Below are 11,483 nucleotides of genomic sequence, written 5' to 3'. Positions count from 1 at the left end.
ATATTTTCGTCACCACATCGTCACAGTTTTTAGTTTATGACGATCTCACGACGAAAAACCAAGCGTCGAAAACGGAGCGTCACAAATGAACATGAGCGACGTTCTGATCAAAATCGTCGTAACTTCTACGACGATTCATGGATCGTCGTAACCTTTACGACGATCCTAAATCGTCGTTGACAATCTAACCCAGTCCTACATGGCAGTCCTACGTGGCAAAATTACGACGAAATCAAAACATCATAATTGAAATCAGCCCAACCCATTTCAATTGATCACATGGGCTGGTTTTATTTTTTGGGCTTCTTTTTGGGCCTTAGCCCATTTATAGCCACTTTTAGTTTTTCTTTTTTGAATTTTTTTTGGGCCCAGGCCTTTTAGTGTCCAAATACATTTGGTCCAGTTTTAGTTTTGGCCTTTTTTCATTTATGAATTCAGCAACTTTTTTTCAGAACTTGATTTCATTTCTATTTATTGGGCCTTTTCAACCAATTATTTGTCCAATATTAAATGCAACACTATTTCATGTTCAAATCAAGAAAACTCCAAGTCGAATTAAAATCATCATATAACATCACATAATACATCTCCACGTTTACATAATACAATAACTCATCTGATTCAAAGTTGACAATCAGATACCAGATTTCACAACTGAAGCATCAACCCAAAAGAATCTCAAAAGAAAATACAGAAATTAGCACTCGCTGTGAAGAAGTCATCCTGCTCTTGCTTCCCCACTCCTAGTTTTGCATCCGTGATACCAGCTTTTATGGGCTCTAGTATACCTGCATACAAACAAAGTAATGTATTGTTGAGGCGCAGGAACTAGATGGCAATGCTAAATTGTAAAACGTCTTTCGAAGAACAAAATATCATCTCAGGTGTAACAATAACACTGAGTAGCTAGATGAGGTGCAAGCTAGCTGAAACACCATTCGTTAAGTACCAAAACTACTCTCTTGGATAATAAGTGACCACCAGGAACTCCCAATACATATATTCAGCAAGTTTGCATCAGGTAGGCTAGTGTTAGCTAGCATGGTAAGCAGAGAAACGAGCAAACTTTAAAAACAAACAGTGGCATGATGATTATGAAAGGACTCTAGCAGCCTAACCATACAGCCATGGAACGATGGCCATAGACCCACACCATGAGCGTGGCTCGAAGGCCATGAGGATCATCAGAGCAACCGGGGACATGAGGCACGGAGCAGAGGAGGGAGAGGAGCTCACCGTGCCGATGTCAATCAGCGTCACCGGCAGCAACAGGGCAGTCCAATGGAAGACGTCGAAGCTGAGCTTACCTCCATGCACCTTGCCTGTAAGAGATGGTAAAGTAGTTTCATATATCACATTATTGAATTGCTTGCAGTGTGACATGAGCTAACCAAAAGTATGCAAGGGACTAAAAAGTTTTAGAAGTGTAGAATCATATATGCCCCTAGCATGCATCTCTCAAATAGTTAATTAATCAGACTTGCACTGTTGTACTATCAAGCATGAGCGTTTAATTTGTACTCAAAACTGAACCTAGAGGATATATATAATAAATCTCACTCACAGCTAGCCAAATCAACTTCTAGAAATTGGTGGTGTGCTATTTAGAAGGTCAACAATGAAGACATGTTTGTGTCTTTCAAAAGAAACATGTGTGTGGTGTTTTTCGCAACAAAATATAATTAAGCGGTCCAAGTAAATATACTGAAGCAATAATTATCTGAAAAATGATGTTTTCCTGCTGCACTTAGCCTCATTGTACAAAAAACAAATGTGACTGAGAGAAGTAGGAGCAGTAGGTTGTGATCCTATATGAATGATACTGAGAAAATTTGAGAGAAGTAGGACACCAGCAACAGCAGGAAAATCTAAAGTAGGACACCAGCAGCAGCAGGAAAATCGTGGGAAAATAGACTGAGAGAAGTAGGGCACTAGCAGCAGCAGGAAAATCTGAATTTATACTGAGAAAATTTATTTACAAGCATATGAATAGGTGAATACAACCCCACACATGTCACGCCCTTTGCCCCACAAAAGCATCTCCGGCGAACTACTAGAGAAGCAAACGTGGTTGGATTATTTTGTGCTTTGTTGGAGAAGAGATAAAATTTATTTCAGATATACTATTGATCGCTACCTTCAATTTTCTTGTATGCACTTTCTGGCCTCGTACCGAATGGCACAAAGGTATCATTTGAATTATGACAGGAACTGTTCTAAGTTCTGACCTAGCTTTGAAACAACCTCTTGTGTTTCTATGCATAATTGAGTAGTAGATAACTAAAGATAACAAGAAAAAGTAAACAAGCATGCCAAAACAAAACCCATGTGTTTCGAAGCTCTAATCATGTTATACTAAAGGGCTAATGTTTACATTCTGTTTTGCTGCATTTTTAAGTTGATGCTATGCTTCAGAAATTAGAGAAAGAAATTTTTAGGTTGATGCGGCAAGGCCCCTCTGATCGTTTGAAGTGGAGAAGAACGTGGCCATCCAATCCTCTTCAGATGCAAATGCAGTCTATCATCAGAAGGGTACCACTGTCGATGCTTGGGAAGGTTCAAGTTCTGTCTTGAGTGTGTCGAACTGAAGAAATAGAGGATTGGAAACTGTCAGTAAATCCTGCCTACTATTGTTAGAAAACGATTTCATCTTGCTCCTAAATTCAAATCGTAGTAGCAAATAGCATAATTAGACCCGGTGCGCAAGTGGAACTGTACTGAATTAGGCAGAAGTGTGATATGAGTGGACTAGGCAAGAATGACTGCAAATTCATTCAGAAAATTACAAGAGAAAAGTGGAAGAATTCTACTGCAAGTGAAGTAAATCAAAAGGAAGGAATGGATCCAACAGAATTGAAAGCATGCATCTACGTGGGAGAACAAAGTTCAGATCACCGTACTTCCTTAACACACAATCCCTCAGTCTTCTTTCTGAGGTACCACCTGCATACAAAAAGAAACAGAAGCATTTCCACTCAGCTGATGAAACCAACATATAATTTCAGGTAAACACCAGTCCAAATCAGTAGTACCTATCAAGAGTAAAAAAAATCTTAACTGGACTAGACTTGACTTGAGAGAAACTAAGAGTAGGCAAAAATATCAGTCACCATACTACCACTTAGCAATTCAGAGACCGAACTTGCCGAGAATCAGCTAAAACACGAAGCAGTTTTTCCAGTTGGTATGGTGTTGTGCTGCTGCACCAGCCAAGGCGCCAACCACAAGTAGGTAAGCAGGAACAGAGAGCTCAACAAGCAAGAAAAGAAGCCACAACCACACCAAGAATCCACACAGAAACACTAAAAGTCACAGTAGCACTATCATATTTTCTGATGGGCGCCACAACTTGCATGTATTTGGCTATCTGCACATGATAAACCATCTAAACTGCATCAAGATTCATGTTGTTGATGTTGTTTGTTTTGTTGCACTATAATCGCAACTAACACTGGAGTATTTGAATTAATTATTTGATTTTGGTTGGTAGCATAATCTGGAATACAGTAGTTAAAGTCCACAAACATGTTCTGATACACAACAAACTTCTAAAAGGAAAATGAACCTTTTTTAAGCGTGAAAAGAAACAATTAAAGTTAAAGAGAACCAGGAGAAACACGGTGAGATGTTTGCATATGACATATTTCACAAAAGATATGCAGATTCAAAGAATAATCTCCCATACTAGATCCACCAAATTCACTTTTTACTTTTGAGTAGGAAGAAATAAAACTGTGTCGCGCCTAGTTTTGCCTAACGCAACATCAACCATTCGATTCAGAGCCAAAATAACAACTAGGTCCTTGGCATTTATCCTAGATTTCCAAATAATACCTCACTAGTTCCATTCTAAATGCTTGATGACAGGCAAACACGCATATCATTGTTAAATCAAGGCAGACGAGATTAATCCAGGTTAATAATAGATGACCATGTTACAGGCCAATAAGAGCCAGAAGCACCCTACTATTGACCAACCTGTAGTTAACTGGCGAGGAGCAGCACAACCTCAATCAGTGCTATCTCCAGCCCAACCTCCAACATCTGCAGCTATGGGCTCTTGAGCTCGCAACGCCTCCACGCCTTGTTCCACCATCTCCTCAGCACTTTCCTGAGTGTCTGCCAAATTTATCAAAATTATGCATATTCAGATCATAGATATTCAGGAACCTGTGAGTGAATAGGAACATGACATAGGCATTACTATCGGAGAAGACTCGGTAAACTTCTTGTACGAGAAATGGGCAGAAAAAAACAGAATGGCCAATATGAAAGGAACGATAGCTTCGTGTTATAGGACTTCGGATATTACCTAGTGCCAAAAAGGCAAAAAGCATCTTATATTTTGATACTGAGGGAGTACTAGTTTGCTTAGCTAGTTTAACGGATTTCTAAGTTGAGAAATACATGAGTCTCAGTAGGGTCGATCAACAAACTAAACTATATTGTGTCACCTACAAAAGACGATTGTTGGAACTATCTAAAAAGCATCGTAGCCTTCCTCTAATTCTATCTTCAGAAGATGATTTCAAATCAAAACAGTTTCTGAGCACAAGCTATTCTTACTACTTAAATGGCAGCTCCATTGTGCAATTAGAGGAGGAAAGGGAGAAGTCGCCGACGAGGGCAACCAACGGCCGAGTTGGTTGAGCCTGAACACCATCTCGTCCCCGAGAATCTCCCTGTACAGGCCATCAAGTACTCCTTCCACTTCCTCCCCTAATCAAAATATGGAAGGATGTGATCTTTGATTAGTTCCACGGAGAAAATCAAACTTTATAAGTAACTAGAAAATGAAAATAATAAGGAATAACATTACTGCAATAAGCTGAAAGATCAGAAGACCATAGTCTATTTGCAAACTTGGGTCGTCAGCGATTCAAAAGCACATCCTATATTTAATTTCTTGCTGGGCTTATGGTCAGATTCAGTGCATGATATATGGACAGTCCCGTCAGATTTTTTTATTCGGTTTAGAGTGGAATAAGCATTCTTTAGAAGGGCACTAATGATTTTAGAAGGCATCCTTTTTAAGTTGCTCCAAAACATAGTACATTCCCATGCATGTGAGCCCAGTTAGGCTTTTCATGGCCGAAGGCTGAAATCTGCGAATTCAAAATGTGCAGTTGGGCTAGGAGTAACAAGGGCATTGGAGAACAGAGGGCACCTAGACTGATCTGAGACTAGGTCGAAGCTGCTTATTCTCCTTTCACAAAATTGTTTGTGAGCCAATTCAATCTGACATATGTCCAGATCCAAGCAATGATTTGTTCAGTAATCAAATAGATACTGTACATAATAGGAAAAGAACAGTGCACATACAGAGAATCCAAGGGTCTAATAGAAGTAATCTGTGTTAGATTCGAAGTAACATGGTCGCCAAAATTAGATCACAAATGCAGGAAAAAACATATATGTCGGCAAGAACGCCGCCAATCAGGATATACCACGAGGAACACAAATCATACTCAGTAATTGGCAATGAACGGAATCAATCAAAACAAATAAGTAGAAGAACATATATGAAAGATTAGGTGTTTTCCAAAAGTTTTTTTGAAAAACAAGGAGGATGCCAGGATGGAATTATGACCTTGGGTGTTCTCATTAGGTGATTTTTAAGTTTCAGCACATGATAAAAACTAAGTTAGATTATCAGTATGGTTGTCTCACACGCATCGTGTTGTTGATTAGCCATGGCAACAATATTGCTTCTCTTTCGTCAGACTTATATGTAAAAGAAGCACACCAAGGTCTGAAATCTTAATTGGCCTGAAACTATACTACCTGTACAAAACCTAAGTTTCGGATTTAGGATTTCTTTGCCTTTTTTATATATTCTCCACACATGGTACTGAAATGATGTTGGGTTTTTTGTCACAGCAAAGCTGTAAAAAATTCTACGCATGTTACTGAAATCATATGCATTCTCGTGTTTCCTGAACCGAATCTAAAGCAACAGTGATATTGTTTTCACAGCAATACATGGAGAAGTAGGTCAGTACAAGGGGAGCTAGAAACGTTGCACAGGGAAGCACGAAGCAGCTGAGTTGTCATCATTTAGAATTGCTGCATCCGAGGACTTTCCATGTTGAGGCACAGAGAATCATAAGAAAAAGATGATTTGAAGGGCCTCAGAGAGCTTGGTGGTTGTGATCATCAAACGGGGCCGTTGCCCCATCAAGAGTAGCAAATATTTTGATAACATCACTGGCTCCATGAAAAACACGGACAAGCACCACTAAAACAATTAAGAAATAAACTACTGAATACAACAGTTGGTAGATTGGATGACGAGTCAGTAGTAGCTGGTTAGAGATCTCATTTTTTTACAAATCAATGGGAATCAGAATGATTTTCTTCTTCACCCTCGCCATCCAAGCCAAAACAAAAGAAAAAAAAAATCCCCGCGCTGGAACACTCGGCGAGGGCGCGTCGATGAATCTGAGCGGCACATGCAGCACGGAGAAACCAGGGCTCTACATTGGAATAGGAGGATGAGGTGCAGAGGAGAGGGGAGCGGACCTCGTGGAGGACAACGGCGGCAGCGGCGAAGCAGGCGCGCCTGATGGCCCGGCGGTAGGACGGCGCGCACGTGCACTGGGACAGAGAACCCTCTGGGCAATCGAGGGCCGTACCACTGCTCCTTGGCCTAGTTGAGGCGGCGGCGGCGATGCTTGACCGCGGATGAGTCGTCGTGGTCGTCGTACACCTCCTCGTCCTCCTGGATCCTGCGCCACTGGTCGAGCAGCAGGCCCCGCCGCTCCGTCCCCATCGCTGCGTTCCGGTCACCGCCCCCGTCTCTTCGTAGGGTATGGGGAGGAGGTGGGGATCGGGAGGGGGAGGGGACGGGGAGGAGGCGGCGGCGGCTGCGAGGAGATGGGTACGAGGGAGGAAGAACGGGATGGGGGAGGTGAGCTAGGGTTTTGGGCTATGGGTGGGTTATCTCTTTTTCAGTTTTTTCCTTGTCGATAGATGGATGGATGGATGTGGGATGGAGAGATGGATGGATGGATGGATGGACGCCATGTCATCGATCCTTGGAAGGGTTCTGAGTGTTACGACATTTTTATAATCGTCGTAAAATTTATGACGATCTCATCTTATGTGGTTACGATGTTTTTAACTCACATCATCGTAATTTATATGTAGATTTAATCCCCTCAAACGGTTTACGACAATCTCGGATGGAATCATCATAGATTTATGATGAATTCATCAACGACGTCTTAAAAAACATCATGTATGAGCATATTTCTTGAAGTGATACCCGAAGGACAGAAAATATTTTCAGTAGGTGCAGCAGGTTGAGGAGAAACTCCTTGTGCTTCCGTTCAAGGTGAAGATACCCCGAACAAGCCCCTCAAAGGATTAGTTTCCATAGTGACAAGTGACAATAAATTTCAGCACATTATATAAATGTTTCCTTACCAAATTCCACTGACCAAAGGCGCTTCACTCCCCAGCAATGGCGTCAGAAAAGAATCTTGATGGCCCACAAGTATAGGTGATCTAGCGTAGTCCTTTTGATAAGTAAGAGTGTCGAACCCAACGAGGAGCAGAAAGGTCTGACAAGTGGTTTCCAGCAAGGTAATATTTGCAAGCACTAAAATTATCGGTAACAAGTAGTTGTGTGGTGAGATGATTCGTAGCAAGTAGCAAGTAACAAAAGTAGCAATGGTGCAGCAAAGTGGCCCAATCCCTTTTTTAGCAAGGGACAATCCTGGAAAAATCCTTATAGGAGGTAAAGTGCTCCCGAGGAAACATGGGAATTTCTGTCAAGCTAGTTTTCATCATGTTCATATGATTCGCGTTCGTTACTTTGATAGTTTGATATATGGGTGGACCATCGCTTGGGTACTGCCCTTACTTGGACAAGCATCCCACTTATGATTAACCCCTCTCGCAAGAATGCGCAACTATGAAAGAAGAATTAAGACAAAGTCTAACCATAGCATTAAACTAGTGGATCCAAATCAGCCCCTTACGAAGCAACGCATAAACTAGGGTTTAAGCTTCTTTCAGTCTAGCAACCCATCATCTACTTACTACTTCCCAATGCCTTCCTCTAGGCCCAAATAATGGTGAAGTGTTATGTAGTCGACGTTCACATAACACCACTAGAGTAGAAACAACATACAACACATCAAAATATCGAACGGATACCAAATTCACATGAGTACTTATAGCAAGACTTATCCCATGTGCTCAGGAACAAAAGTAACTAATCACAAAGCATAATCATATTCATGACCAGAGAGGTAATGAGTAGCATCAAGGATCTGAACATATAATCTTCCACCAAGTAATCCAACTAGCATCAACTACAAAGAGTAATTAACACTACTAGCAACCTTACAAGTACCAATCGGAGTCGCGGGACGGAGATTGGTTATAGGAGATGAACTAGGGTTTGGAGATGAGATGGTGCTGATCAAGATGTTGATGGTGATGAGTCCCCTCCAATGAGAGGAGTGTTGGTGATGACGATGGCGACGATTTCCCCCTCCGGTAGGGAAGTTTCCCCGATAGGATCGTCGTGCCGAGGCGCTCTAGATTGCTTCTGCTCATGTTCCGTCTCGTGGCGGTGGCGAATCCTCCGAAAAGCCTCCTCCTGATTTTTTATGGAACAAAACCCTTCTTGTATCAAAAGGGGGGGAGCCAAAAGGCCAAGTGGGAGCCCACAAGCCCCCTAGGCGCGGCCAGGGGGAGGCCGCGCCTAGCAGGCTTGTGTCTCCTGCTAGCGCTCCTCTGGTACTTCTTCGGCCCAGTATTTTTTTTAAATCCCCAAAAAAAATCCATGTTTATTTTCACGGATTTTGGAGTTGCTCAGAATAGGTATCTCAAACTTGCTCCTTTTTCAGGCCAGAATTCCAGCTGTCGGCATTCTCCCTCTTCATGTAAACCTTGCAAAATAAGAGAGAAAAGGCACAAGTATTGTACCGTGAAGTGTAATAACAGCCCAAAAAGCGATACATATCAACATGAAAGCATGATGCAAAATGGACGTATCAATTATTTATAAGAAAATTCCCGTTTTGAAGTTGAAGATAAGAGACTCAAAAACCAGCAAATGGGAGGTGACACACCAAATGGGAGACTCAAACACGAATATAACTCTCAAAAGTGAATGCCTCACTAGGAGGGGGTGGTGGCCGAAGCCACCAATGTTTGAGTCAATTGGCATGGCACCAAGAAGATTATAACCTTGGGCTCATGACTAAAACTCGTCTTTCAAGCACAAGTGTCATAAAAATGACAATTGTGAAAGACTTTATCGATTTATGCATAACTGGGGGATGGGGGGGGGTTCATTGAGAGAAAAACACTCCCCCTAAATCTGTACCTACATGTAAACAAGATAGAATGATGGTAGTGGTGGGGTGTGCAATACTTCAATCCACATCTCTCGAATCAATGATATTTAGCTCATGCCTAACTCGCGAAATCTTGCTTCGTATAGTGGCTTCGTGAAAATATTTGCAAGTTGATCATGACTGTTGAGGTGAATAAGACCAGTCTCCCCACGCTTGATATGCTACACGATGAATTGATGAGGAATCTCAATATGCTTCATCTTGAAGTGATGAACCGTGTGGTTGGAGAGCTCAATTGCACTTTTGTTGTCACACTAAAGAGGCACTTCATCACAAGTGACACCATAATCCTTTAAAGTTCTCCTCATCCAAACCAATTGTGCACATCAACTTGCGATGGCTACATACTCGACCTCGATGGATGAGAGAGAAACACAATTTTGTTTCTTTGAATACAAACTTACCAAAGAGCAACCAAGGAATTGGCAACCTCCAGAAGTTGACTTCCTCTCCACACGATCTCCCGCCCAATCCGAGTTTGAATATCATATCAGATCAAATTAAGCACGTTTGGGGTACCATACGCCAAAGTTTGGGGTATGAGCCAAATATCAAAAGATTCACTCGACTACCACATAGTGACTTTCCTGAGGTGCCGAATGAAATCATGCACAAATTCCCACACTCAACGTAATATCCGTTCTAGATGCACAAAGGTAAAGGAAAGATCCAATTATGGAGCAATATACCTTTTGATCCATGGCTTTACCATTGGGATCACTATCAAGTTGTCATTTGAGTGGCATGAGAATGCCTTGGCCGGCTTGAGTTCATACAACTTGAACCTCTTGAGCATGTCTTGAGTGTATTTTGCTTGATTGATGAAGATTCCTTGACTTTGTGTACTTGATCTAGGGCATGACTTTGTGTAGTCCTCCACCAGCCTATCATTCGAAGAGGAAGCACTCAGAACAAACAATACTTGCCCCATCCATTTTCTGAGAGAGAGCGACCTACCCATGTGTTAAGACCAAGATATTCCATTCCTACCATATAAATCTTGATTTCTTGCCTCCCCAAGTTTCTTTCCACCCAATCAATCACTTCTACCCAAGCCAAATCTGTGAGAGAGTGATTGAGTGTTGAGGAGACTATCTTTTGAAGCACAAGAGCAGGGGTTCATCATACTACCATATCTATTACCTTTTGGAGAGTGGTGTCTCCTAGATTGGTTAGGTGTCGCGAACCTCCGACTTCATGTGGAGTTGAACTAGGAAGTTTGTCAGGGCAAGGAGTTCGCCTACTTCTTGAAGATATACCCTAAGTGAGGCTAGTCCTTCGTGGACGTAAGCCATGATGGAATAGACAAGGTCGATTCTCTGTGCATCCTTCGTGGGTGGAGCCCTCCATGGACTCTTGTGGGCGTTACCCTGTACTTACTTGTGATGTCTTTACTTTTTGCTGCTATACTCTTGGACTTGCATGTGTACGGTGTTCTTGACTTGCTATAATTTCTAAAACTTGCCCACAACTAAAATTGGGAAAATGCTAAGTTTTTATTTGGTCATGTAGACTAATCACCCCATCTAGACATACTACGAATCCTACAACAAGATCGGTAGGAAGTAGACTAAGGCACGAGTTGTACTACGACCCGGATTCTATTGTGACCTCACAACCTCAACCTATATATAAAAGGGAGTCCATCAAGCAGAAAGGCCTAAATACAATCAATCAAGAGGTAGGTTAGCAAATCCGCATCCTTCTAATCGAGATCTCCAACAATATCAATCAACGAGGAGTAGGTCTTTACCTCCACCATGAGGGGCCGAACCTGGGTAAACTCCATGTTCTTCGTTCCCTATCAACCCCTCTCAAGCAACAACCTAGTTGCGATGGTCTCTAGACTTAGTCGTTTGTGAAGGACATCTGCCATGACAAAACCATGACACCTTATGAATCTTGCTTGTAACCGTCAAAGCACCATACAACAAGAGGTGAATTTAAGTTGTTGAATAGGAAGCGATATCCACTTGCGCACGATGATAATTAAGTGTTAAACCGAGTACTGGAAGGTATAACCTTATTTGGCAAGCTCGACTTTTTAAACTACAATGCATATTGCATCCCCTTTAGATCGGTCTTCTCATCTTCATATGTTGTTCATCT

The 11,483-nt window shown here is 41.8% G+C and overlaps 2 non-coding genes across 2 annotated transcripts; both read right to left on the bottom strand.

Moving 5' to 3' along the window:
• Positions 1-6,127: 6,127 nt before the first annotated feature.
• On the bottom strand, positions 6,128-6,213 carry LOC123445780. Its single transcript, XR_006631156.1, has one exon. It is a non-coding gene; the product is annotated as a small nucleolar RNA SNORD24 (small nucleolar RNA).
• A 77-nt stretch (positions 6,214-6,290) lies between these two features.
• Positions 6,291-6,371, bottom strand: LOC123445793. The gene has a single exon (XR_006631165.1). It is a non-coding gene; the product is annotated as a small nucleolar RNA R12 (small nucleolar RNA).
• Between the last annotated feature and the right edge of the window lie 5,112 nt (positions 6,372-11,483).

Source organism: Hordeum vulgare, chromosome 3H (assembly GCF_904849725.1).
Source record: "Hordeum vulgare subsp. vulgare chromosome 3H, MorexV3_pseudomolecules_assembly, whole genome shotgun sequence".
Lineage (NCBI taxonomy): Eukaryota > Viridiplantae > Streptophyta > Magnoliopsida > Poales > Poaceae > Hordeum > Hordeum vulgare.
Note: the sequence above shows the minus strand (reverse complement) of the source record. Positions and strands in the feature narration are given on the sequence as shown.